The sequence below is a fragment of the Mobula birostris genome, chromosome 18 (genome assembly GCF_030028105.1).
Source record: "Mobula birostris isolate sMobBir1 chromosome 18, sMobBir1.hap1, whole genome shotgun sequence".
Lineage (NCBI taxonomy): Eukaryota > Metazoa > Chordata > Chondrichthyes > Myliobatiformes > Myliobatidae > Mobula > Mobula birostris.
Genome location: NC_092387.1, coordinates 42,510,253 through 42,538,179, shown reverse-complemented (window position 1 = coordinate 42,538,179; position 27,927 = coordinate 42,510,253). Strand labels below are relative to the sequence as shown.

At 43.9% G+C, this 27,927-nt stretch overlaps 1 protein-coding gene and 1 pseudogene across 1 annotated transcript in view; both read right to left on the bottom strand.

Moving 5' to 3' along the window:
* LOC140211882 (glutamate receptor ionotropic, delta-1-like) overlaps positions 1-27,927 on the bottom strand; it is a 993,352-nt gene that overhangs the window by 456,359 nt on the left and 509,066 nt on the right. The gene's annotated exons all lie outside the window — the stretch shown is intronic.
* Positions 10,276-10,376, bottom strand: LOC140212262 (U6 spliceosomal RNA; annotated as a pseudogene).

The window sequence follows — 27,927 nt, the reverse complement described above, 5'->3', positions numbered from 1 at the left end:
ATGGAGGCCAAGTCATTAGGTGCATTTAAGGCAGTGATAGATAGGTTCTTGATTAGCCAGGACATCAAAGGGTAGGGGGAGAAGGCAGGGGAGTGGGGATGATTGGAAGAATTGGATCAGCCCATGATTGAATGGTGGAGCAGACTCGATGGGCCAAATGGTGTACACATGGCTGTGTGGCTAGGCATAACTCAAATACCATCTACAAATTTGCTGACGATACAACCATTGTTGGTAGAATTTCAGGTGGTGGTGTACAGGAGTGAGATATGCCAACTAGTGGAGTGGTGCCGCAGCAACAACCTGGCACTCGACGTCAGTAAGATGAAAGAGCTGATTGTGGACTTCAGGAAGGATAAGACAAAGAACCACATACTAATCCTCATAGAGGGATCAGAAGTGGAGAGAGTGAGCAGTTTCAAGTTCCTGGGTGTCAAGATCTCTGAGGATCTAACCTGGTCCCAACATATCAATGTAGTTATAAAGAAGGCAAGACAGCAGCCATACTTTATTAGGAGTTCGAAGGTACTTGGCATGTCAACAAATACACTCAAAAACTTCTATAGATGTACCGTGGAGAGCATTCTGCAAGGCTGCGTCACTGTCTGGTATGGAGGGGCTACTGCACAGGACCGAAAGGAGCTGCAGCAGGTTGTAAATCTAGTCAGCTCCATCTTGAGCACTAGCCTACAAAGTACCCAGGACATCTTTAAGGACGCAAACAACAGGAATTCTGCAGATGCTGGAAATTCAAGCAGCACACAAAGTTGCTGGTGAACGCAGCAGGCCAGGCAGATCTCTAGGAAGAGGTACAGTCGACGTTTCAGGCCGAGACCCTTCGTCAGGACTAACTGAAGGAAGAGTTAGTAAGAGATTTGAAAGTGGGAGGGGGAGGGGTAGATCCAAAATGATAGGAGAAGACAAGAGGAGGAGGGATAGAGCCAAGAGCTGGACAGGTGATTGGCAAAGGGGCTATGAGAGGATCATGGGACAGGAGGTCTGGGGAGAAAGACAAGGAGGGGGGATCCCAGAGGATGGGCAAGGGGTATAGTCGGAGGGACAGAGGGAGAAAAAGGAGAGTGAGAGAAAGAATGTGTGTATAAAAATAAATAACGGATGGGGTACGAGGGGGAGGTGGGGCATTAGCAGAAGTTAGAGAAGTCGATGTTCATGCCATCAGGTTGGAGGCTACTCAGACGGAATATGCAGTGTTGTTCCTCCAACCTGAGTGTGGCTTCATCTTTACAGTAGAGGAGGCCATGGATAGACATGTCAGAATGCGAATGGGATGTGGAATTAAAATGTGTGGCCACTGGGAGATCTTTGAGGAGCAGTGTCTCAGAAATGCAGCATCTAATATTAAGGACCTCCGGCACCCAGGGCATGCCCTTTTCTCACTGTTACCATCAGGTTGGAGATACAGAAGCCTGAAGGTACAAACTCAGTGATTCAGGAACAGCTTCTTCACCTCTGCCATCTCATTCCTAAATGGACGTTGAATCTTTGGACACGCTCTCACTTTTTTTCATATACAGTATTTGTTTTTGCACATTTTTAATCTATTCAATATACGTATACCATAATTGATTTACTTATTTATTAGTATTTTTAATTTAATTTTTTTTTCTCTGCTAGATTATGTATTGCATTGAACTGCTGCTGTTAAGTTAACAAATTTCACGTCACTTGCCGGTGATAATAAACCCGATTCTGATTCTGGTTCTGCTCCGAAATCTTTTGGACTTATGGTCTTATGATGGTGGAGGAAGGGAACCCCCTTTTTTTGAAAAAGGAGGACATCTCCTTTATTCTACAATGAAAAGCCTCATCCTGAGAGCAGATGTGGCAGAGATGGAGGAATTGCATTTTTACAAGCAGCAGGGTGGGATGAGATATAGTCCAGGTAGCTGTGAGAGTCCATTAGTTTATAATAGGCATCGGTGAATAAGCTGTCTCTAGAGATAGAGACAGTGAGATCGAAAAAGGGAAGGGAAATATCAGAAATGAACCAGGTGAATTTGAGGACCGGGTGGAAGTTGAAGGCAGTGTGGCTGAAATCGGCAGGTTCAGCATGGGTGCAGGAAGCAGCACCAATGCAGTTGTTGATAAAGCATAGGAAAAGTGCAGGACGGTCACCAGTGTAGGCTTGCAACATAGACAGTTCAACGTAATTGACAAACAGGCAGGCATAGCTGGGACCCATGTAAGTGCCCATGGCTACCCCTTCTGTTTGAAGGAAGTGGGACAAAACAAAGGAGAAATTATTTAGAGTGAGGACATGTTCCATGAGGCGGAGGAGAGTAGTTGTGGAGGGGAACTGATTGGGTATGATGTCCAGAAAGAAAGGCCTTCCTGGTGGGGGGATGGAGGAGTATAGGGACTGGACATCCACAATAAAAATAAGATAATGGGGTCAGGGAACTTGAAATCCTTGAAAAGATCAAGAACGTGTGAGGTGTCATAGATGTAGGTGGGAAGGGACTGAACCAGGGGGAATAAAACAGAGCTGAGGTATGCCAATATGAGTACAGTGGGGCAAGAACAAGCTGAAACAATGGGTCTACCTGAACAAGCAGGTTTGAGGATCTTGGGTTGGAAGTAGAAACAGGAGGTGTGAGGTGCAGGAACTATGAGGTTGGTGGCAGTGGATGGGAGATCCCCAGAGTCAGTAAGGTTGGTGATGGTGTGGGAGACGATGGACTGGTGTTCCTCAGTGGGTCCTGTTCAAGGGGTAAGTAAGAGGAGGTGTCTGAGAGTTGGTGCTGGGCCTCAGCAAGGTAGAGGTCAGTTCACCAGACTACGACAGCACTTCTCTTATCTACAGGTTTGATGGTGAGGTTAGGATTAGTGCTGAGGGAGTGGAGAGCCGAGCGTTCGGAAGGACATAACAAAGTACTTTGTTAGTCAATCTTTTCTGGTAAACGATCATCGCAAATGGTAGCCTTTAACTTCCCAGTTAGCTTGGAAGCAATTCGATATGGCGGAACCGAGGTGAGGTGAGGCAGTGGGCCTGTCACTAAGAGTGAGGAAGACTACCAAACTGAACTGGAAACGTTGGGTACAGGCCAAATCAAGGCAGCAGGGCCCAGGCCCCAGAGTGTGTCGAAGTGACTGAACCCCATGTTTGAACCATGATCCAAGCACCAGGTCGAATCGGGAAGGGCGGGTACAGGCTGAATCGAGGTGGCAGGGTCCAGGCCCCAGAATATATTGAAGCAACTAGACCCAAATTTGGATGACAATTTAAGCACCGGGCCAGATTGAAAAGGTCGGTGTGTCGGACTCTGAGGTGAGAGACAGGCCAGTTCAGTTAGCTGCTCTGCTCTGCACTGAGCTAATGGTCTGTGGATTAACTCTCTTTGTCAATTTCAGTTCATTGTTGCTTGCATTTATAGTTTGCATGACTTGTTTTACTTGCTCTGCACATTGGCTGTTCGAAAGTCTTTTTTTTATATGGGTTTTTTTGGGTCTCTGTTTTGTGGCTGCCTATGAGGAGATGAATCTCAGGGTTGTAATGTATACATACTTTGATGTGGTGAACAGCATAGGTTAGATGGACTGAAGGGTCTGCTTCTCAATGAGAGGCTTTCAACTTTGTTGATCATATTGTACTCATCACCAAAAAGCACGTGATATTTCTTGAAATTCCATTATACCTAATAGTAAAGCATTTTACAGTAAGATTGTTAATAATTAATAGGAATTTAATAAGAATCTATTGCTGCGACTAATTAGCAATATTTCAACAACTCTGTAAATGTGGAAGTGTAGGAAGGTTATAAATGTTTGATATAAAGAGTGATGCATTATTAATTACAACTGAATATTACCTCTGAAACATTTTATATTGTGCAGTTCCTCTGTTTCATATTGCTCTTAAAATTCAGTTCAATTGATCTTTTTAGGGTGAATTTTGATTTCCTATAAAATGCAAAATAAATCCCAACCCCAATATTCCCTAGTCATTTATGTTAAATAAAAGCAGAAAATGGCAGAAACAGTCAGCAGGTCAGGCAGGATCTGCAGGAGAGAAACCAGAGTTGATGATCCAACTTTCCATCAAGGAAAGACAGGAGTCTGCACAGCCATAGTCATAGAGTTATAATTATAGAAAACTACAGCACAGAAACAGGTCCTTCGGCCCCTCTAGTCCTTGCTGAACTATTACTGTGCTGAGTCTCATCGACCTGCACCCATACCATAGCCCTCCATACCCATCCATTCATTTACTTATCAAAACTTCTCTTAAATGTTGAAATCAAATCCACATTTACCACTTCCACTGGCAGCTTGTTGCACTCTCGCACCTGCCTCTGAGTGAGGAAGATTACCCTCATGTACCCCTTTAACATTTCACCTTTCACTCTTAATCCATGGCCTCTAGTTCTAGTCTCAGCCAACATCAGTGGAAAAAGTCTATTTGCAATTACCCCATCTACACCTCCCATAATTTTGTATACTTCAAGTCAAGTCAAGTTTATTGTCATTTAACTATATTACATGTATTGTATAACATATAAAACCATATAATATATACAGAAATGAGACGTTTCTCCAAACCAGAGTGTAAAGCACAGTAGTACACATAACACACAGTACACATGATAATTTATGAAGGTGAGGGTAAAATGTACAGATGAATCATACATAAATAACAAACTAAAGTGCATTAATATTAAATAAAGTAAGGTACAGAACAGATTTACCAGTGACACTTCGAATACGATGCAGAAGGGAATTCAGAAGCCTAATGGCCTGGGGAAGCAAACAGTTCCTCATCCTGACTGATCCTGTTTTTATGCAACAGGGTCTCCTGCCTGATGGTAGAAAGTCAAAGAGGATACTGGATGGATGGCTGGGGTCCTTAATAATACCAAGGGCCCTGCGATTGCAGTGCTCCTGATAAATGTCCCTGATGGATGGCAGGGAAGCCCTTATGACCCTCTCAGCTGTTCTCACAATCCTTTGTAGGGACTACCAATCTGATGCTTGACTGCTCCATGTGGAGACTTTCTAGCCTCCATAGTATCCAAGACACCTTCGAGGAGCTGCTAAGGACATGCCCTCTTCTCATTGTTACCGTCAGGAAGGAGCTACAGAAACCTAAAGGCACACACTGTGATTCAGGAACAGCTTCTTCCCCTCTACCATCTGATTCCTAAATGGACGGTGAAGCTATGAACACTGCCTCTCACTTTTAATAAATTATTTGGTTTTTTGCACTGTTTATAATTTAACTATTTAATATACATATACAGTGTATACTTACTGTAATTTATTTATTTATTCTATATTTATCTTGTATTGCATTGTACTGCTGCCACAAAGTTAGAAGTTTTCACAACATATGCTGGTGATACTAAACGTATTCTGATTCTGCTCCCATACAAGATGGAAGCAATTTGTCAGGGTACTCTCAATAGCGATCCGGTAAAACCCAGTTAAGGAATGGGAGGGAGCCTTGCTTGCCTCAATTTTCTTAGGAAGTGGAAGCGCTGCTGTGCCTTCTTGTTCAGGGAGGTGATATTAAGGGACCAGGTGAGGTCATCCGTGATGTGAATTCCCGGGAACTTAGTGCACTAAACTCTCTCTATGGAGGAGCCATATATTCGCAGAGGGGGATGGTTCGTCTGCACCTTCCTGAAGCTCACAATGATTTGTTTTGCCTTCTCCACATTCAGGTGTGTTCTTCTCACACCAGTGCACCAGCCACTCCACTTCCTCTCGATACTCCATCTCATCACCATTCTTGATGAGGCCAACCACCGTTGTGTCATCTGCAAACTTGAGCTGAATCCTGCAGCACAGTCACGTCTCAGCAGTGTGCACAGCAGTGGGCTGAGCACACAGCCTTGGGGAGCGCCAGTGCTCAGTGGAATGGGACGAGAGATGTTGCTGCCCACGCGGACTGACTGTGGCCTTACTGTTAAGAAGTCCTGGATCCAGTTACAGAGGGAAGTGTTGAGACCCAGGGAGGACAGTTTCCCGTCCGGTTTCTGGGGTATGATGGTGTTAAATACCAACTATACTTCTATACATTATGCTTCTATAAATCTCCCCTCATTCCCTTATGCTCCAGGGAATAAATTCCTAGCCTATTTAAACTTTCCCTCTAATCCAGGTCCACAAGTTCCAGCAACATCCTTGTCAATTTTCTCTGCACTCTTTCAATCTTATTGCTATCTTTCCTGTAGGTAGGTGATCAGAACTGCACCCAATACTTCAAATGTGGCCATACAATGTCTTGTATAATTTCAACATCCCTACTCCTGTACTCAATATTTTGTTTTGTGATGGCCAATGTGCCAAAAGTTCTCTTTACGACCCTATCTACCCATGATATCACTTCCAAAGAATTCTGTATTCCCATATTCTTCTGTTCTACTACACTCCTTAGTGCCCTACCTTACACTATGTAAGTCCTACCCTAGTTTGTCTTCCCAAAGTGCAACACATCACACTTGTCTGCATTAAATTCCATCTGCTATTTTTGAGGGATATGTGCCTAATGTAGGCAAATGGACGAGTTTAGAGGAAATAATGGTTGGCATGGACTGGTTGGGCCAAAGGGCCTGTTTCCACACTGTAAGATTCTATGACTTTATGTTGGCTTTCAATAAAAACCAGTGTTTTCTCACATTTTGCTTTTTGTCAAAGAGAGGGAGTCATACAGCATGGCAATAGGCCATTTGGTCCATCATGTTTATGTTGACCATCTGTACTCATCTGTATAGATCCATACCTGTACTTGGCATGGAGCCTTTAATATTTAGGTAATTTGTGTCCTCGTCATATCAGTGAACAAGCCCAATGTGCATCAGCTCTGCCAAAAAGGTGAAAATATTCAGCAGGTTAGGCGGCATCAGTGGGAAAAAGAGTTGATGCCTGTCCCGATGTCAGTAACATAGTCAAAGTGGGGAATTCTTCAAAATAATTCTAGATTAGTATATCTTTCCTACACAAAAAACACCCTTGACATTGAAGTGGAATAATTAGAAGAGAGAGCAACACTTCAAAAGGGAAATAGTTCAACATAAATTGTAAAGGGCAGTGGAGTGTCAAAGGTCAAGGTGATAAAAAGAAGCCTAGCTCAGATTAACTGAGCAGAAAGTAAAACAGAGGTCAATTGGCGAGGACTGCAGAAATTTCTAACTTGAGCTGGGGTGTGTGTCACTGTATGAAGGACTACAGTAAAATTCATGCAAGGTCCACCCACAATGATGCTCTCACATTCACTTGGGCAAAAATAGGTCTTGAACAGTAAACCTCACACTCTGGTACTTCATCGATGAGCTTACAGAGGGAAGAAGAGCTTTCAGAGGATAAGAGTGGAGCAATGGATCAATGGGGGAGAACACTGTGGAGATGAGGAATCACACGGATGTAGTGAATCTCCCTTCTTGCATTTACTACGTCTATGAAGATAATGAGGGACAGGACAAGCAATGGTGTAGGTGGATTTGATCAATGATCATTGGCCATAAAAAAGATTAAGATGTTGGAGGGGAGAAGGTGGGCGATCATGATGATGTCAAACAGGTATGAGGAGTCAACAGGGAAGAAGTTCATGGAGATGTCTGGGGCATAGATGTGTAAAGTGATGATCTGGATGAAAGCCAAGAAATCAGGGTGGGTTTGAAGTCCCTGACAGCAAGAGATAGGATAATGGAACCAACCATAATCTCAAGCAGGAGAATACTCCTGAAGAGGACTAGTGTCTCAGACCTCCCAGTAACAGGCCATGCGATGAACCAATGATGAAGCAGGCCTTTGGTTAAGACTGGTCTTGATGGTTGGCTCACTGGATATCTGCTCAGTATAGTTTTGCTAATAGACAATGAAACAGATTTCTGATGCCAGGGAATACTGTAATACTCAGGAGGTCAGGCAGCATTTGTCTATATCAGAAGTGCCATGGGTTATCTATCTGAGACAGTACTTTAGTTGTTCTCTCTCCATCATTAGTGTTTGATACCTGCACTCCAATACCTTTTACAGCTACACAGGGGACCTTTGTGGAAAACAATAGTGCAATACCTATTCTAAATAAAACACTGGAACACAGGCAAAAAGAGTGAAGATTTGACTTAGATCATCTCAATTAAATAAAACAGCAGGAATATCAATTTGAATTAATCTTTTCTCTCACTAGTCTCCCAATGAAATATCGGAACAGTGCCATCCTGATCAGATAGGCTTCCTAGGCCAGGCCCAGTGCTACCTGTGGAACTGCCTGCTCCCACATTGGACTCACTGAAAAATCCAACAGTAGAGTTCAAGGGTCTGGGATCAGGGAATAACTGAGCAGGAAGTTGGATCTCTGCCTGCACTCAGGAGTCCCAATCAGGAGCATTGTTAAGTAGCCCAGTTAAGCTGTTGTGCTTGGCAGATCCAAGCATAACTGATCATTTCTAGCAAAGTAGATTATTGCTCTCAAAATGTCTTCAGGTAACCCACAAACAAAAAATGTTAGAAATACTCAACAGGTCAGGCAGCATCTGTGGAGACAGCAAAAGAGTCAATGTTTCGGGTTGATGACTCATGATGAGAACATTCTGATAGTTCTGATGATTGGTTTTGACCATAAAACATTAGCTTTTTTTCTCTCTCTCTCCCTCCCTCCCCACAGATGATGTCTTTCCTGATGAGTACTTCCCATGCTTTTTTCTCAGATCTTCATTAACTACAGTATTTTGTTATTGGACTACTTTACATGCCAAGCATGTGTCGATTGTTTGACATTGAGAGCAACCTATTTTTATTCCATAAATATGGTTAATTTATTTAAAATGTCTGATGTAAAAGCCAAGAACTGAGATGTTCTAGATTATAGAACATTACGTATGACATAACATTTATTATATCAGAGACCTAGGCTATTTCTGACTCTAAATTACATGAAATCCACCTCCAGAAATGCCAAGCATTTTCACAACAGGAGAATATCTGATAATGGCAGTTTTCACCATGATAATTACTGAATTTTTCTCCCTCACCATCGTTTTTTAAACTCCAATATTTACTCCAGTCCCTGCATTTGAATGCAGCCTCTGCAGGAAGCAGAGACAGTCCCATCTGTTAGCTCCTTCTCAATCCGGCATACATGCTTTGTTTTGTGAGGTTCACACCATCAATTTGCATTTCCAGTCCCCTTAATTGCCCAATTAACTCAGGAAGATTAACACTAAACAAACCATTTTCTTTCCATAGTGTTCCTGACGCCTCTGCTTATTTTCAGTTAATTAGGTTGTCCCCTGGTCGTGGATCTACTGTGGAGTCTCAGGACTGGCCTTGTTCAATCTCTAACACTGTTGTCATGGGGCAACAGAGATAATGGTGCCATTAAAATTTTCATTATGGTGATGACTGACACCTCCAACCTATTCTAACTCCAACACATTACTGTGCAATTTGTTACAGAGACTCAGCAAAAACGTATAATAAAAAATAGCAAAAGTATTCAACGGTGAATATCCACCAAATATCCAGTGTTCCTGGTATGGCCTCGACTGAGGAGTCCTGATACAGATTGGGCAAACTCTTCCGTCAAGTGTTTGGCTCTGTCCGCCAAAAAAAGTGGATTTTCCCAAGTGGCCATCAGTTTTAATTCTATTTCCCATTCTTATCCAACATGTTGATCCATGGCCTTCTCTACTGCTGTGAAGAGGACTTTCTCAGTTCAGAGGAGCAACACATCATTGCATCTGAGAAACTGCCGATCTGATGGTATGAACATTGATTTCTCCAACCTGGTAATTTCTCTGCCCGTCCCCCTTCTCTTTTTCCACTCCCCATACTAGCTCCTCATTCACTCCTTCTCTTTTCCTCACCTACCTGTCACCTCCCTCAATGTCCTTCCTCCTCTCCTTTCTCCCAAGGTCCACTCTCCTCTCCTATCTTCTTCTGCACTTTACCTTTTCCACTTGTCACCTCCCCCCCCCACCTAAATTCCCCCTTACTTGGCTTTACCTATCACCTGACAATTTGTACTCCTTCTCCTCCCTTCACCTTATTTTGGCTTCTTACCCACTTTCCAGTCCTGATGAGGATCTCGGCCCAAAACATTGACTGTTTATTCCTCTCCATTGGAGCTGTATGATCTGCTGAGTTCCTCCAGCACTTTGTGTGCACTGCTCAGGATTTCCAGCACCAGCAGTATCTCTTGTGATCAAAGGTGGGGGTTCAGGTGAGGTAGATGACTAACAGAGTGCTTGAATGGGACACTTTGTTTGGCTCGCCGTGATGATCAGAAAATTCACCGGCCCTTCTTTTCCTTTAAAAATAGAATGCTTCACGAATTTTCATGTCATACTTGTCCAGGGGTCATGCTAATCTTCTATGAATCCTTTCCATCTCAGTACACGTACAGCTAGCACTATTGTCTGAGTTCTGCGCTGAGATCACTGAACAATCCTGCCCTGCTATAGGAAAGATGCTCTTCATCCGGAAAGAGTGCAGAAAAGATTTATAAGGATGTCACCAGGGCTTGAAGGACCAAGTTATAGGGAGTGGTTGGACTGGCTCGGACTTTATTCCTTGGAGTGTAGGAGAATGAGGGGTGATCTTATTGAGGTATATAAAATCACAAGGGTGAACGCACCCTCTTTCTTCCAGGGTCGGGGAAATTTATGTGGAATGTGTTGCCAGAGGAAGTGGCTGAGGCAGGTACAATAACAACTTTCAAAGACAGTCGGAGAAGTACGTGGATTGGAAAGATCTAGAAGATTGTGGGCCAAACATTGGCAAATGGGACTAGTTTGGATGGGGCAGCATGGATCAGTTGGTCTGAAAGGCCTGTTTTCATGCTGAATAATCCTATGTATGGCTCTAAAATCCCTGACTGCCTCTGGTACAGAATGTCTCACAACAGCTGATAGTAATGGACTCAGTGGGTTGAAGGTCTTGCCTCTGTGCTATAAGAGTCTATGACAGTCCATGGTTTTACAATTTCCTCGGAAGCCTCCTTATCATCAGTTTGAATGTGGACAACAAACAAAATAAGGATCTAATAAGGAATCGCAAGGGACTGGAGATGCTGGAATCTGGAGCAACAAACAGTCTGCTGAAGGAACTCAGCGGGGTTGAGGAACATCTGTCGGGGGAAAGAATTGTCGATGTTGTGAAATAAATTGTCCAGATGTTACACAGGCTTTGCAGTAAACTGAAGTAATAAATTGCAAAAATATTCAAAAATGGGGACTCAGGAGAAGTTGATGGAGACTATTTTGGGGCAACTGTGCTTCAGAGTTTTGATCGGAAACATTGACAATTCTTCCCCCTCCCCAACCCCATAGATGCTGCTCAACCAGCTGAGTTCCTCCAGAAGATCTCTTAGTGCCAATAAAAAATAAAAATGCCCAAAACAAACATGGTACAATCCACATCCATACATTTGCTTTGGATTTACACTCAAACAGAAATATTTTCAAGTAGTATCTAATCAGCAACCAGATACAAAAGCCGTCCCAAATGATGGCAGGTCAATCCAAGGCTGCACTCAGACCTGTAAAAGCAAAGAGGCTCCTTGTGCAGCCACTGCACTTCGATCAGTAACTATTAGGAAGCTGCAAGCCATGACAGCCCAGTGGAGGTTGGTTGTAGGGGATTCAAAGCCCGTTCCTTAGTTAGAGCCTTCAGCAATTTGGGCACCGAGGGAGAGAGGAAGAGGAGAGCCATCCACGGTACCACCGATGCGGCAGAGAGGGCCTTAAGATGGCTGTGGCTCAAAAGAGGGGAGCCATGGAGTCATAAGTAGTTAGCCATCTGAACACAAGCTGGGGTCTGATCAGCCCCGGCTGGGTCACCTGGAGGAGGGTGTGTGATGTTGAAAGACCTAAAACACCCGATGATTCCAGGAACATCACTGAAGATGTGTCCAGAGGCATCAGTAGGTATATGTACACAGCAGTGTGGAAGCAGGGCACCATGGCACAGTAGTTAAGTTACTGGATAAACAGCAGGGGTAATGGATCATTGACCTGGTGACTCAAGTTAAAATCCCACAGCAGTTGGGGAAGTTAAATTTAAACAATTAAATAAAATCTGGAATCTATAATAATACCAATCTCAGTGCACAAAGGCAGAAAACTACTGGACTGATTATTAACATCCATCTAGTTCACTAACAAGGGAGAAGAAAATTGTCAAAACATGCTGGTGAACGCAGCAGGCCAGGCAGTATCTATAGGAAGAGGTACAGTCGACGTTTCGGGCCAAGACCCTTTGTCAGGAAGACGAGTGCGGAAGGGTCTCGGCCCAAAACGTCGACTGTACCTCCTCCTATAGATGCTGCCTGGCCTGCTGCGTTCACCAGCATTTTTTTTTGTGTGTGTTGCTTGAAATTCCAGCATCTGCAGATTTCCTCGTGTTTGCAAGAAAAAGATTGTCATCCTTACCGAGTCTGGTTGAAATGTGATTGGACTCCATCTCTCCTACATTTCTCACTGTTAAAGCAGCCAGCATTCTCAAAGACCTCCATGTACCCCAGCTTTCCCCTCCCATAAGGCAAAAGAGACAAAAGCCTGAACACATGTACCACTAGTCTCAAGGACAAATTCCATCATCTGTCTATTGAATGGTGCCCTAGTATGACGATAGACAGATAACCCCACAATCTAGCTCATTATGGCCTTGAACTGCACTTTCTCTGCAACATCTTATTTTGCATTCTGTGATTGCTTTTCCTTGTATTGCCTCAATGCATTGTTTTAATGAATTGATTTGTATGAATATTATACAAGTTTTCCACTCTATCTTGATACATTGGACAATTATAATAAAATACAATTTACCAATGTAAATGGTTGATTCTTAGATGATTCCTTAGTTGAACAGAAATTAGGGATGGGCATTAAATGATAACATTGCCTGCTTGCCTGTGAACTAACTAAAAGAAAAATTATTCTCAACGGGAAATAAAACAAATTGAAGAAAAATACAACTAGTATATGTTGTAATTCTAAAGGGAAGGAAGAAGTGAAGGAGAATCTCAACTTGATCTAACTGATCATGCCCTCATTCAAAATTCAAATTTCAAAGTAACTTATCGAAGTGTGTGGCGGGTGGAGATAAGTCTTTACCAAAAGAGGTGTAAGGCACTCCTTTGGTAAAGACTTTTACATTTGGGGAATGTTGGAATTTAAAGGGGAAGAAGTGTTGTAATGTGAGCATTATAAAGATAAGTTAATACCAATTAGGATAATGATAATATAGCAATACTCCCGCTACGGAAAGCTGTTTGTAAACAGAGGTTGTTTCCGGGGTTGAAAGCGTACACGGGAGCGGCCTGACTGGATTCGAACCCAGGAACCTCCGTTCCAGAGTCCGGCACTGATGCCGCTGCACCACCAGCCAAAGGATGTAAGAAATAAAGTCAATTCAATTTTATTCTCCCACATTCCCATCAATTCCACCCCACCCCCGACAGATTCCATCACTTTGTCACACACTAGGGACAACTTATAGTGCCCAATTAATTTACCAATCAGCATGTACTTGTGATGTAGGAGGAAACCTACGCTGTCAGAAGGGGAATGTAAAAACAGACGGCACTGGGGGTCAAGATTAAACCTACATGGCTGGAGCTCTGCGACATTGGCTCTACCTTCCGTGTCACTGTAATAGTTCGATTCTGTTTGGAAATTACATAGCACACCACACTGTTGCAAGTGATCAGAGTTCTCTCGGTTTCGTAAATGATGTTTCTCACTCAAAAACCATTAACAAAGAGCAGATCATCTTGTCAACCATCTGATTGTGGATTCTGGCATCTTGCTGTGTAGAAACTATCTGCTGATTCATTCTGCATGTCAAAACTCATTGTGGCTCAAAACAAAAGAAGCTGCTTAAAGGTGAGATAAGAGGATATTATAAATATGATCCTTTCAGCAGTGAAGAGTAAGCAGTGTGAGTAAAGCTGACTCCATTCCTGCAGGAAGCCAGGCCGTGGGACCCACCCACCTACACCAGGCTCCACTATCTGCCAACATTGGCACCTCCAGGTGAAGGCTTTCCTGAGGTTTCCAGGAAAGGCCTGGGGATTCTGGGCTGGACTAGAGATTTTGAAGTGATGCAGCTATAGAGTGGGTCTGGAAGAGCTGAGTGTGAAGAGGGTATTGTTCATGGGGGTCAGGAGGGCGCTTGGGCATTTAGGAGCAGTGCTACAAAGGGCAGCTTCAGACTGGCAAGGGAAGCCATGTAAGCTGGGAGAGGCTTTAGAGTAGAGACAGAGAGGAAGGGAGAACAGAGGATTGGTAAGAGGGTAGGTGAATGGAGGAGTTGGTGGTATTGAGGTAGGGTGTAAAGGATACAGAGTGTAGACTGATGGAGAGAAGGATATAGGTTTGGAGGATGTGAGGGAGAGGAAAAACCAAGGTAAAAAGTGTACACATGACAATGAAAGCGTGTGTGTGTGTGTGTGTGTGTGTGTGTGTGTGTGTGTGTGAGAGTGAGAGAGAGAGAGAGAGAGAGAGAGAGAGTGTGTGTGAGGGAGAGTGAGAGAGAGTGAGAGAGAGTGAGAGAGAGGTGTGTGTGCGTGCATACGGAGTGTGTGCACGTGTATTTATGTGTATGTGTATGTGTGGGGTTGTGGGGTATGTGCATGCATGTGCAGACTGAGTGTGTGTAGTGAACATGTGCGTGTGCATGCATGTGCACACTGTGTGTAGTGTGTGTGTTTGCACGTGCATATTGAGTGTGTGTGCAATGAGTGTGTGTGAATGCATGTGTGTGCCTACTGAGTGTGCGCATGTGTGTGTTATATTTTATTTAGAAATACACACGGTAACTGGCTCTTACAGCCCAACAAGCCTGTGCCACACAATTATACCCATGTGACCAATTAACCTATTAAACTGTATGTCTCTGGAATGTGGCAGGAAACTAGAGCACCCAGAGGAAACCCATCAATGGAAGAACAGACAAACTCCTCACAGCGACGGGAATTGAACCCAGGTCACTGGCACGTAATAACACAAAGCTACTGTGGTGTGATTATGTGCACAATGTGTCCGTGTGTGAATGTATCTCACTATCTAAGGACTGCGTGGTGGCTCATGTGCACATTACCCAATTTAAAAATGTTCATCCACAGGCATCTCCCACTCCTCAGCATTGGAGTAGAAGCAAGTTATCGCAGACACCAAGGAGAAGCCCTGGAGAAAGGGGGAGGTGAGAAAAATTAATGGGCATAATGTAAGGAAGGAGGGTATTTTTTCCAGTCAGTTTTGGATTTAGCACCATCTCACAGGTCCTGCTCTGAAACTACAATTCCCAGTGACAGCTTGTTATAACTGGTCTGACCGCTCTGGAGAATAATTAACAGATTACAACTGGAGCCCAACAGTGGACCATTTACAGCTGTGTACACTCTGCAGGAGATGATATCTGGGTGACAGGCAGGGTGATTGACAGACCATGGAAAGTCTTAATTAAAATCCAATAGCTTTGCATCAGTTTTGGTCTCTAGATACCATTATGGTTTTTCTTACAGAACTCACTTACGCTGCAGTACCGTTGGCCTTCACCTTCATCAAGGTGAATTCTCTGCTTGGCAAGGCAAGGATTTTTAACTACGAGAAAGCTGAAAGGCTGTCCCAGCCAAGGCACACAGTGCCTAGATGAAGAACTCCCCATCCATTTATCTGCAGATAAGCTGCTTCTATCCCACAATTATAAACCTATAGAACAGACCACTTAACCTCTCTGTCATCTTTCACCCCCACTGTAGCAGTTACCATTACACTATTACAGAGACAGCTGTAAGGCTGGGGTTCAATTCCCACCACTGCCTGTAAGGAGTTTATACGTTCTCCCCGTGACTGTGTGGCTTTCTTCCAAAAGCTCCAGTTTCCTCCCACACTTCACAGACGTATGGCTAGAGTTAGTGAGCTATGAGCATGCAATGCTGGCGCCAGAAGCACGGCGACACTTGTGCGGCTGACTGGCACAATCTTTGCTGATTTGATTCGAAGCAAACAACGCCTTTTACTCCCAGTGACCACACATTTTAAATCCACGGCCTCCTCTATGGTCAAGATGAAGCCACACTCAGGTTGGAGGAACAACACCTTATACTCCAACCTGATGGCATGAACATTGACTTCTCTAACTTCCGTTAATGCCCCACCTCCCCCTTGTACCCCATCCGTTATTTATTTATTAATTATATATATATTTTCCTCTCTCTCTCTCCTTTTTCTCCCTCTGTCCCTCTCACTATACTCCTTGTTCATCCTCTGGGCTTCCCCCTCCCCATTTCTTTCTCCCTAGGCCTCCCATCCCATGACCCGCTCATATCCCTTTTGCCAATCACCTATCCAGCTCTTGGCTCCATCCCTCCCCCTCCTGTCTTCTCCTATCATTTTGGATTTCTCCTCCCCCTCCCACTTTCAAATCTCTTACTAACTCTTCCTTCAGTTAGTCCTGACGAAGGGTCTCAGCCCGAAACGTCGACTGTACCTCTTCCTAGAGATGCTGCCTGGCCTGCTGCACTCACCAGCAACTTTGATGTGTTTTGCTTGAAATTCCAGCATCTGCAGATTTCCTCATGTTAACACCTTTTACTGTATGTTTCGATGAACATGTGACAAGTAAAGCCGCTCTTATCTTATTGTCTTCACATTCAATGGGTCTGCACTTCACATTTTCTGATTCTGTAACACTATATCCTAAACAAGAGAAATTCTGCAGATGCTGGCAATCCAAAGCAACACACACAAAATGCTGGAAGAACTTAGATGATCAGGCAGCATCAATGGAAGTGAATAAACAGCTGACGTTTTGGGCCAAGACTCCTCTTCAGGACTGGAAAGGAAGGGGGGAAATGGTAGAATAAAAGGGTGAGGGGAAGGAGAAGAAGGATAGCCAGAAGGTGATAGGTGAAGCCAGGTGGGTGGGAAAAGAAATGGACTTATAGACTACTTTCTGTTTTCCCATGTACTACCTGTGGTCAAACATATATTTAGGCTGTAACTGGGTTACCTGTCTGGACATGACTGGACACGTCCCTCTGCTGACTGCTCCTGTGGCTCCTCCCACAGACCCCTGAATAAAGGCTATTGTACTGGAGGTACAGAGTGCTCCTCCCTCAGTCCAGGACAGATACTCAGCATGGACGTTGGTCCATTTACTGTTAATAAAAGCCTTTCAGTATTTACTCTACTTTCAGTCTTTTGGAGCAATTGATAGTGCATCACTACCTCAATAAACTCTTGTGGGGAAATGATTTGTATGGATGGCATTCAAAGTTCTTCACTGTACCTCAGTATATGAAATAATAATAAATCAACACTCTATTAAAGCCATTAACTGCAAGATTCACTCTCATAGGAACCAAACTTGGCTAGGGCAGCCCATACTCCTCTGAGTGGATCTCTCCCCCCCATAAACAAGTTGTGCTCCCCACAGTCTGACTGAAATGATAATACTGGAGGTACAGAGTGTGGCAAGCCAATGTATTAGAATACCCAAGTGTATTACCAGGTTACCACACACAGCCCTAACACCGTCTCACTCAGACTGGTTTGACTGTAAAATGCATTACAATTTCCAGGTTTCCATGGGGTGGTGTGGAGCTAGCCTCTGCTCTGTCTATCACTTCTCACTGCCTCGGGAAAGCAGCCAGCATAATCAAAGATCTCAGCCACTCTCTTCTGCCCCCTCCACCAGGCAGAAGAAACAAAAGCTTGAAAGGACACACCACAAGGCTCAATGACAGTTTCTATCCCGCTGTTATAAGACTAATAAATAGACTTCTCCTATGATAAATGGATTTTGTACCTCACAATCTACCTCTTTGTGGCCTTGCATATTGTGGTCTACCTTCAAAGCACATTCTCTGTAACTAATTCTATCCTGCATTCACCACCAGGCTCAAGGACAGCTTCTATCCTGCTGTTATAAGACTCTAGTATATGATGAAGATGAATTCTTGATCTCTCAATCTACCTCATTATAGCCCTTGCACTTTGTTTGTCTCCCCACACTGCACTTCTTCTGTTACAGTAACTCTGTATTCTTTCCCCTTGCACTAATAATTGGAATGTTCAGTATGGGTGGCACGCAAAACAACGATTTTCACTGTACCTCGGGTACATGTGCCAATAGTGAAACAATTACCATTACCAATGGAACCAGCCCAGGTGTGATATGAATGAACTGCAGAGTCCTGTTGAACAAGCCTGCAAAGGCCCAGTTGTCTGTGCAGCACAAGGGGACTTTTGTTTGGTGTTCGTGGACTTCGGCCAAGCTCAAGGCAGCCCAGCTTGGCTGAGCGGTGTGAAATGTGAGCTAGGAGCACATCCAAGGCCGCACTTGTCAGGGCACGGCTATCCCTGGGCGTTCCACCAGAGGCAGCAGCGTATAGTGACTTGCCCTTGGACGCAGATCAACAAGTAGAAGCAGCAATGAGGAGCCATAAGCGCAGAATCACCTCACATAACCTCAGCGTAGAAACTCTTCTACTTGCATTGCCAACTGTTTTGACTTTTCCCCTCAATTTCAACTTGAATTGCCTTTATCTTCGTTCTTCAAACAGAAATTTTAGAACCGGCAATAACGATCAGAGATCACAATATAAAAAGGGCTTTGAAATTCTTCTGCAGAGTTCATGTTTGTATGCACTATGAACAATATTTCATTGAAAAGCTTGTCAAAGAGAAACGTGAACTGCAGTACTTCCCTCATGTTCTGCTTTGAACAGCCTTTCTCCACAATAACAGTCAATGGCCTGTTCTTCGATATGCAATACCTTATGTTCCTGGGCTAGAGAATTCTGTACCATTGTATCCAAAGAATAACACACCGTGTGCCGTTCCAGTCATCAAATAGTCCATGTGATGATGCCCAGAGATCGTTTCTAGAAAACCGCATTCTGCCCACATGCATGCTGAGAGCTACTTAGAAACATAGAAAGCCTACAGCACAATACAGGCCCTTCGGCCCACAAAGTTGTGCCGAACATATCCCTACCTAATAGAAATTACTAGCCTTCCCCATAGCCCTCTAATTGTCTAAGCTCCATGTACCTATCCAAAAGTCTCTTAAAAGACCCTATCGTATCCACCTCCACCACCGTTGCCAGCAGCCCGTTCCACACACTCACCACTCTGTGTAAAAAAAAAACTTACCCCTGACATCTCCTCTGTACCTACTCCCCAGCGCCTTAAACCTGTGTGGCAACCATTTCAGCCCTGGGAAAAAGCCTCTGACTATCCACACGATCAATGCCTCTCATCTTGCGTGACCACAGTCATTTATTAGCCTGTGGCAGTACAGGATCTGTGCAGAAGCAGGACAATACAATCCACACCAGGCCCAGTTTGTCATCTATAGCAGATGTTTCAGATAGATTTGGCTTTACCTCTCATTATTGACGAGGAGGACAAGTAAGCAAACATATTCAGTGCACCAGCCCTAGACATTGTTCAACTGAGGGAATGGGTGTTTAAAACTCAAGATCTCAGGCCCAGCACAAAACTCATACTCGATCAGGCAGCAGTAATCACCGACCTCAGATGTACTTCTGTCACCAGCACAACCTACAGCAAGCATCTCAAGCACTGAAAGTACATCAACAACATTGCTGGCTGTGTTTGGGCAACCAGGTTTTTGTATGCGTAAGAGGTTTCTTTCTTCCAAATACTGTCATGGGGAAAGGTTAGCCAGTGGACAGAAGAAATGATTCATGAGTGATCTCAAATATGCCTTGAAAATAATGAAACATCCTCACTGACTTCTGAGTGCTCAAGATGGAGAGGGAGCATTCAGAACGCCACTGAGAATCGCAATTCCTCATGTCAGAAGTACACAGAGGCTTTAACACAGGTAGATCACCATCTCACTCAGTAGGCACCCTCTGCCCCATCAGTGCAAAAGTCTGTGCTTCCTATTTTGACCTGTTCAACGAAAAGGACCCATAGAACCAGAGTGGAAGAAAGTCATCCTTAATCTTCAGGGACTGCCAAAGTAGCAGCAAGGTGCACCTGAAAACATTGTGTTGAGAATTATAATGACAAATTAAGTCTTCTTGTCACTGAGCATTGCTTGGGTCAGATCCTCCAGATGACTTGTATTATTTTTCTGAGATCCTCACTCTTTAAATTTACAATCAGAAACACCTCAGCATGCATAGTAACTGATAGACATCGAGTCATACAGCACAGGAACAGGCCCTTCAGCCCAACTCATCCACGCACATCGTGTTACCCTGCAAGCTAGTCTGACATTCGGCCCACAGCCCTCGAAACCTTTCCTGCCATGTACTTATCCGGATGGCATTTAATTGTTAATAATGTGCCCATTTCTGGCAGCTCATTCCAAATATGCACCACAACTTACTCACCCTAACCCGTATGCTTTTGGAATGTGGGAGGAAACTGGAGCACCCGCAGCCAACCCACGTGGTCCCTACAGAAAGTGGCAGAAATTGAACCCCAAGCAATTTTACAGCTGGCTTTGAAATGTGTTGCTCTAAGTGCCGCGCTACTGTACCATTCTTATTGTGGCATCCCTCGCTGGGAAAAAGGCTATGTGCTTTCTCCCTATCTATGCCCCTCATTATCTTATTTATATAGGATCACTCCTACACGTCATATACGTCTGTTAGATCACCCATCAATCTCTTACATTACAGGAAATAAATTCCTAGTCCACACAACCTCTCCTTGTAACTGAAACCTCCAAATTCAGGCAACGGCCTGGTAAATCTTTATTGCGCTCTTTCTAGTTTAATCACATATTTTCAATATCAAGACAATCAAAAGTACAGACAACACTTGCCCTTTTCAAGCAAAGAAGTGGTATGCCATTGGATGGCTGAGCTTATGGCTCCACTAGCTGAAGGATTCTCCTAAACTGACTGTCAGGAACCCAGTGCAAGAATTGTTGGTTTCCTCCTAGAACTTGTTCTCTGGGAATCAAAGGTGTGGTATTGAGTGTGGCCTCCAGTGCTAGTGATGTAGATCAGCAGTGACTGAACTGCTTAAAACAAGGAAAGATTTCAATAACATCTCACATTCAAGGAATGCAAAACAAATTACACAGACGGCTTTGTGGTTTGTGTAAGCAATCAGCCAAATAAAAAGAACTCTAGTGAGATGGTGTTGCTATGGTGACATCTCATAATGCCATGGTTATGCCCCATAGACAAGAACATAAAACAATGTGGTACTATTAATACAGAATCTTAAAAATCTTTCTCAAAAGTGGAGATTAAGCATTTAAGAATAACAGGAGGCTGACCCTTGCCAGACTACTGCAGCCATTTCTCTAAGGTAACTTGTCAACATAGGTTATTTCAGGAATGGAAGCAGTCCAGAGCTCCTGAAAATGCAGAGGTCATCTTTGTTTTGTACCATTGAATGTTTAATTGAGGTAAACAACCACCAGAAGCTCTAGATTACCTTACACCTTCTACACTGATAATGCAGCAAGTTTTAGAAGATAGTTCAATGTGCCCAATATTGTTTCAAGTGATGCTTTCTATCTTTAGCCAAGGTGAGCTGGTAGTGGAAGGCGTGAAAGTTAAAGGTGTAAATAGGGCATCAATCAAATGAACCCATATTTTCCTGGAACATGTCAACTTTCTTGAGAGCTGCACTCAACCAGACAAGTGGAATTCACTCCAGGAGAGCCACTCACTGCAGGGTACCCAGTGTCTCATCTGCTCCTGGAACTACGGTAATTTACATGTTTGGTCTATAGAGTCACAGTGTCATTCAGCATGGAAACACTCTCAGGTTCAACTGGTTCGTGCTGACCAAGATACCCATTAAAGCTTGTCTGATTTGCCTTTGTTTGGCTTGTGTTTCTCTTTACCCTTCCTGTCCATATACTTCTCCAAATGTTGTTAATGTGCATGCCTCGACCACTTTCTCAGGAAGCTTATTCTGTACATGTGTAACCCTCTGGGTGAAAAAGATCCCCCTTAGGTTCCCATTAAGTCTCTCACCTTTCACCTTCAACCTTTGACTTCTAGTTGTTGATTCCCCAGCCCTGGGGGAAAAAACCGCATATTTGCCCTTTCTATTTCCCTCATGATTTTATACACATTTATAAGATCAACCCTCATTCTGCAATGAATACTGTCCTACCTTGCTCAGCCTCTATAACTCTGTCCCCTGCATGCTGGCAACATGCTTCTAATTCTTTTGATACCCTTTCCAGCTTAATGGCATCTTTCCTATGACAAGGTAACCAAAACTGAACACAATAATTCAAATGCAGCCTCAATGACTTCTTGTGCAACTGCTACATAATGTCCCAAATTCTCCACATAATGTTCTACCAGCTGAGTTTCTGGTCAATGGTGACCTACAGGAATTTACTGGTGGAAAACGTAATAGTAGCAATATCATCAAATAACATGGGTTGGTGACTGGAATCTCTTTTTCAAGATGTTCATTGACTGCCAAAGTGTGGTGTGTATGATAGTTGCCACTTATCTATTATCACCTAATTAGGCATCTATTGTGCCGGTGCTCAGAAAGGGTGTGTTGGTCTGCCTCAGCAACTACCAACTGGTAGCACTTACTGTACATCAACTGTAATGAAGCGCTGTGAGAGGTTGGTTACGGTGTGAATCAATTCCAGCATCAAAGGTGACCCGGATCCGCTTCAGTTTGACTACCACCACAATAGGTCAACAGCAAATGCGATTTCTTTGTCTCTGTCCTGAGCAGAGTGAAATCTGCACAATAGAAACTCATACATCAGACTTCCTTTCATTGACTACAGCTCAATATTCAACATCATTATCCCATCCACATTAATCATCAAGCTTCAAGATCTGAGCCTCAATATCTCCCTATGCATCTTCCGTAGATTTGCACTGACGAGTTTATTGGCTGGTTGCATTATGGCCTGCTGTGGAAACATCAACACACTTGAATGGAAAGCCTACAATCAGTAGTGGATATAGCCCAGTCCATCACAAGTGAAGCCTTCCCTGACATTGAGCACATCTACTTGGAGCACTGATGCAGGAAAGCTGCATCCATTACAAAGGACCCCCAACACCTAAGCCATGCTCTCCTCTCGCAGTGCCACCTGGAAGGAGCTACAGGAGCCTCAGGACCTACACCACCAGGCTCAGGAACAGGTAAAAGCCCTCAACCATCAGGCTCTTGAACAGAGGGCATAACTTCAGTCAACTTCATTCACCTCAACACTGAACTCTTCCTACAATCTATAGACTCACTTTCAAGGATTCTGTCTCATGTTCTTGATATCTATTGCTTATTTATTATTATTTTGTTCCTTTGTGCTTACTGTAAATGCCCACAAGAAATTGAGTCTCAGGGTTGTATATGGTGACATATATGCACTTTGATAATGAACGTACTTTGAATTTTGAAGCAGATACTCAACTTCCTCACGAGTAGACCTCAAACAGAGAGCAACACACATCAAAGTTGCTGGTGAACGCAGCAGGCCAGGCAGCATCTCTAGGAAGAGGTGCAGTCGACGTTTCGGGCTGAGACCCTTCGTCAGGACAGGAGGCTGACCCTTGTCAGACTACTGCAGCCATTTCTCTAAGGTACGTTATCAACATAGGTTATTTCAGGAATGGAAGCAGTCCAGAGCTCCCGAAGATGCTGAGGTCATCTTTGTTTTGTACCCTTGAAAGTTTAATTGTGGTAAACAACCATCAGAAGCTCTAGATTACGTTACACCTTCTACACTGATAATGCAGCAAGTTTTAGAAGATAGTTCAATGTGCCCAATATTTTTTCAAGTGATGCTTTCTATCTTTAGCCAAGGTGAGCTGGTAGTGGAAGGCGTGAATGTTAAAGGTCCTGACGAACGATCTCAGCCTGAAACGTCGACTGTACCTCTTTCTAGAGATGCTGCCTGGCCTGCTGTGTTCACCAGCATCTTTGATGTGTGTTGCTTGAATTTCCAGCATCTGCAGAATTCCTCGTGCTCAAACAGAGAAGATTGTTAATGATAACTTTTTCTCACTGACCATCAGCACCGGTGACTTCAAGGCTGTGTACTTTCTCCCCTGCTCTTGTCTATCCATATGTGGCTCAGTACAGCTCCAATGCCACAACAAATTCACCAACAATACCACTGTTGTGGGTCAAATCACTGGTGGTAATGACTCAGCTTACCAAAGGGAGATAGGATTCCTGGTTGAGTGGCGCCATAACAACTTCTCTCAGCATGAGTAACACTACACAGCAAATTGCTGACTTCGGAAAGGGAAAGAAAGGTGAACACGTGCCAGTCTACATTGGAGGTTCTGCAGTGAAGAGAGCTGGCAGCTTTAAACTACTGGCCATTAACACCAGGCACCATGGCAACGTCGCAGTTTGTGCAACGTTATTACAGCTCAGGGCATCGGAGTTCAGGGTTCAATTCCGATGTTCTCTTTAAGGAGTCTCTGTACATTCTCCCCGTAGAATGCATGGGTTTTCCCCGGGTGCTCCAGTTTCCTCCCACTGACCAAAGACATACCATGTAGGATAATTGATCATTGTAACTTGTCCTGTGATTTGGTTTGGGTTAAATTGGGGTTGTCAAGGTTTGCTGAGCAGCACAGCTGGAAGGATCGGAAGGGGATACTCCATGCCTTGTTGCTAAGTAAATAAATAACCGTACTGGATGACCTATCCTGGGCCCTGTACGTAGATGCAATCACAACGAAAGCACACCAGCATCTTTACTTTCTTACAAGGTTAACACTGTAACAAACTTCTCTGGATGTACTGTTGAAAGTATCCTGACTGTTTGCATTATGGTCTGGTACAGCATTCAATTGTGCAGAAAGGCAAGAAATTGCAAGGAGCAGTGAATGCTGCCCATTCATCATGAGCACAACCCTCCCCACCATTGTGGGATCTGGAAGAGTGGCTGCCTCAATACAGCAACATCAATCTTCAAAGATCCCCAATGTCCAGGCCTACTATCTTCCTGCAGTTACTATAGGACAGAAACGAAGTCCCGCATCACCAGATTCAACAGCAGCTACTTCCCTTCAATCATTTAGTTCTTGGACGATCTGACACAACTCCAGTCACTGCCCCAGTCTAGCAACATGATAACCACTTTGATCACTTTGCACTAAAGCAGAATTTTTGTAATAATTGTTCTTTCTTCAAAAAAAATGCTTAATTCATATTTAACATGATTTTTTTTCAGAATGTTGCTTTTTATGGTGTTACATGCCTGTGATGCTGCTGCAAGTTTCTCTCGCCCCTGTGCATGCATGTACTTATGCACACGGCAATAAACTCGACTTTGACTTTAGAGCAGTCCTGAATGCATCTTGGTCTTCTCCAGGCAAACATGGATTACTCTCTTCTCTAAAGAACTGCAGAGAGTGTCACGGGCATCATAGAGCAATACGGCATGGATACAGGCCCCTTGACCCAACAAGTCCTATGCTGACTACAATGTACACCCAGCTAGGTCATAATTTCCTGCATATGGCCTATATCCCTCTAAGCCCTTCCCATCCATGTACCTAAAGTTAAATATAATTAAAACATTTCAGACATCAGTGAACATCTACGTCTGAACTTATGATAGAAGGTTGTACACTGGAAGAAAGTGACTTGACCTGCGACACTACCCTAAGGCGCAGCTACTGTGACATCCTAGTGCTGGGATAACCTCCAACAACCGTCTTACTGTGTGCGAGTTATGACCCCAACAGTGTTTTTCCTTGTTGCCTACTGAAATCACTCTGCCTAATGCTGCCTTGATGTTAAAGGGTTGTCACTCTCACCTCACCTCTGAAATTTAGCTCTTCGGTCCATATGTGGACCAAAACCGTGATGTGGGCCGGACTCAAGATGTTTCTGATGGAACATATTAGGCACTTACGAGCACGCTATGGGTGAGCAAGTTCTGCTGAATTGCACTGTCAGTGACACCTCCATCACTCTGCTGATGACTGAAAGCACCATTTACAATTTTCAGTACTGACATTGATTGATGTTTGATAGGAAAATGTATGAAATGTTACTGAACTATAGCAAGTAGTTACAAAACGTATGTCAAGTTTGTAGCAGGCACGATGCATGACCTACTCTGGTCAATTTCCATCTTGTGTACCTCCACATATTGAAACAACACCTCACTCCCTTGAGTCTACGTCTGGGTTTTATGGACATTTTTCTGGACTGTTTCCAGCACTGAAGAGATTCAGTTGGCATGCTGTGAATATCAATTACCTCAGGGTATTATCTGCAGTTAGCTGAACAATTGCCAAAATTCCGGCTTTGTACGAAGGACAGAGAAGATAATGTCCATTCAGGAGATGCAAGTAATATCAGTGCAAAGAGTGCACCACTGCCAACTACAGACATCAGCAACAGTCATCAAATTGAGGAATGTGACGGGTGCCATTTGAGAACTGCACTGTGGTCTATGGTGTGTGCACACTCTTGGAACCTGAGCCCTGCCAGACATCATATGCGCAAGGCACTGGTGTGTAGCACCCACTGGGACATTGCAGAGTAAGCAACTCATAATATTCAATAGTGCTCAGGGCATTTTTGTTTGTCAGAAATAACAACATATCAAAATTCAAGTGCTGTAGTTAATTCTGAATTTTCAACACTGCATGGGTGATCATGGATGGCTCGACAGGAAGGGCACCCCCTGGCTGCATTATTGAAAGCATTCATTTGTTGTTTGCTCCTGTTGCTGACTCTGCCAGAATTTAGGCTGTTTATACTTGTTTCAGGTCATAACACTTTTTGGAGAGTGATGCACCAAGAGCTGAGGAACTTCAGGCTTCTGTACAAACTAATTATTCCCATGAGAAGATGCTAATGATTAAGAAGCATTTCAAGCCCACCCTGTTTGTCAATGACAGTGGCGCCTCCCTTCCTCACTGGCTAAATGATTTCTATGCATGATTTGATCAGTTGAATGATGTGGCATCAAGGAAAGTCCCTCTCTCTTTCTAAAGAGCAGGCACCCTGTCTGGCCGCAGTCAAGGTGAGGTGGATCCTAGTCAGGGAAAATCCACACAAAGTTGCAGGGCCAGACACTGTGCTGAGGGACTGTGAATCCTAGCTCACGAATGTCTTATCAGACATCTTTAATATCTTTCTGAAACAGTCCACTTTTCCTGCAGACTTCAAGGCAGCCACCATCATTCCAGTGGCCAAGAGAGCAACAGTAACTGACCTAAATGATTACGGCATAGTGGCACTGATTTCAATAATCATGAAGTGCTTTGAGTGGCTGGTAAAGGATTATATAAAATCCTACTTTCCAGTTACATTGGACCCTTTCTAATTCGCCTACTACTCCAATCGGTCCACTAATGATGCCAGAGCCTCAGACCTCCACTCTGGTTTGTCTCACCGAGTAGACGATGTGTTGTACACCAGGATGTTGTTCATCGACTGCAGCTCAGTGTTTAACATCATCATCCCTCACAGGCTGGTGGGTAAACTTTCCTCATTAAGACTCAACACCCCTTTCTTCAAATAAATCTTGGACTCCGTCACAGAAGGAGCCCAATCAGTCCCAGTTGGCAGCAACATCTCGAGCTCCATCACGCTGAGCACCGGTGTCCCCCAGTGCTGGGTGTTCAGCCCACTGCTGACTCATGAATGCACTTCCAGGTTTAGCTCAAACTGCACCATCAGGTTTGCTGCTGATACCACAGTGGTTGGGTTCATCAGCAACAATGATGATTCAGCATACAGTGAGCAGTTAAAGTGGCTTGTCAAACGGTGTGAGAACATCAACCTGAGTCTTAACGTGGACAGGATAAAAGAGATGATTGTGGACTTCAGTAAATGCACAGGTCAACCACTCTTCATTGCACAATGGCTCTGCAATGGAGAGAGTGAAGAGCACGAAGTTTCTTGGAGCGCACATAACAGATGATCTAACCTGGACACACAACATCTCCTCACTAGACAAGGCACAGCAGTGTCTGCGCTTTCTGAGGACATTGAA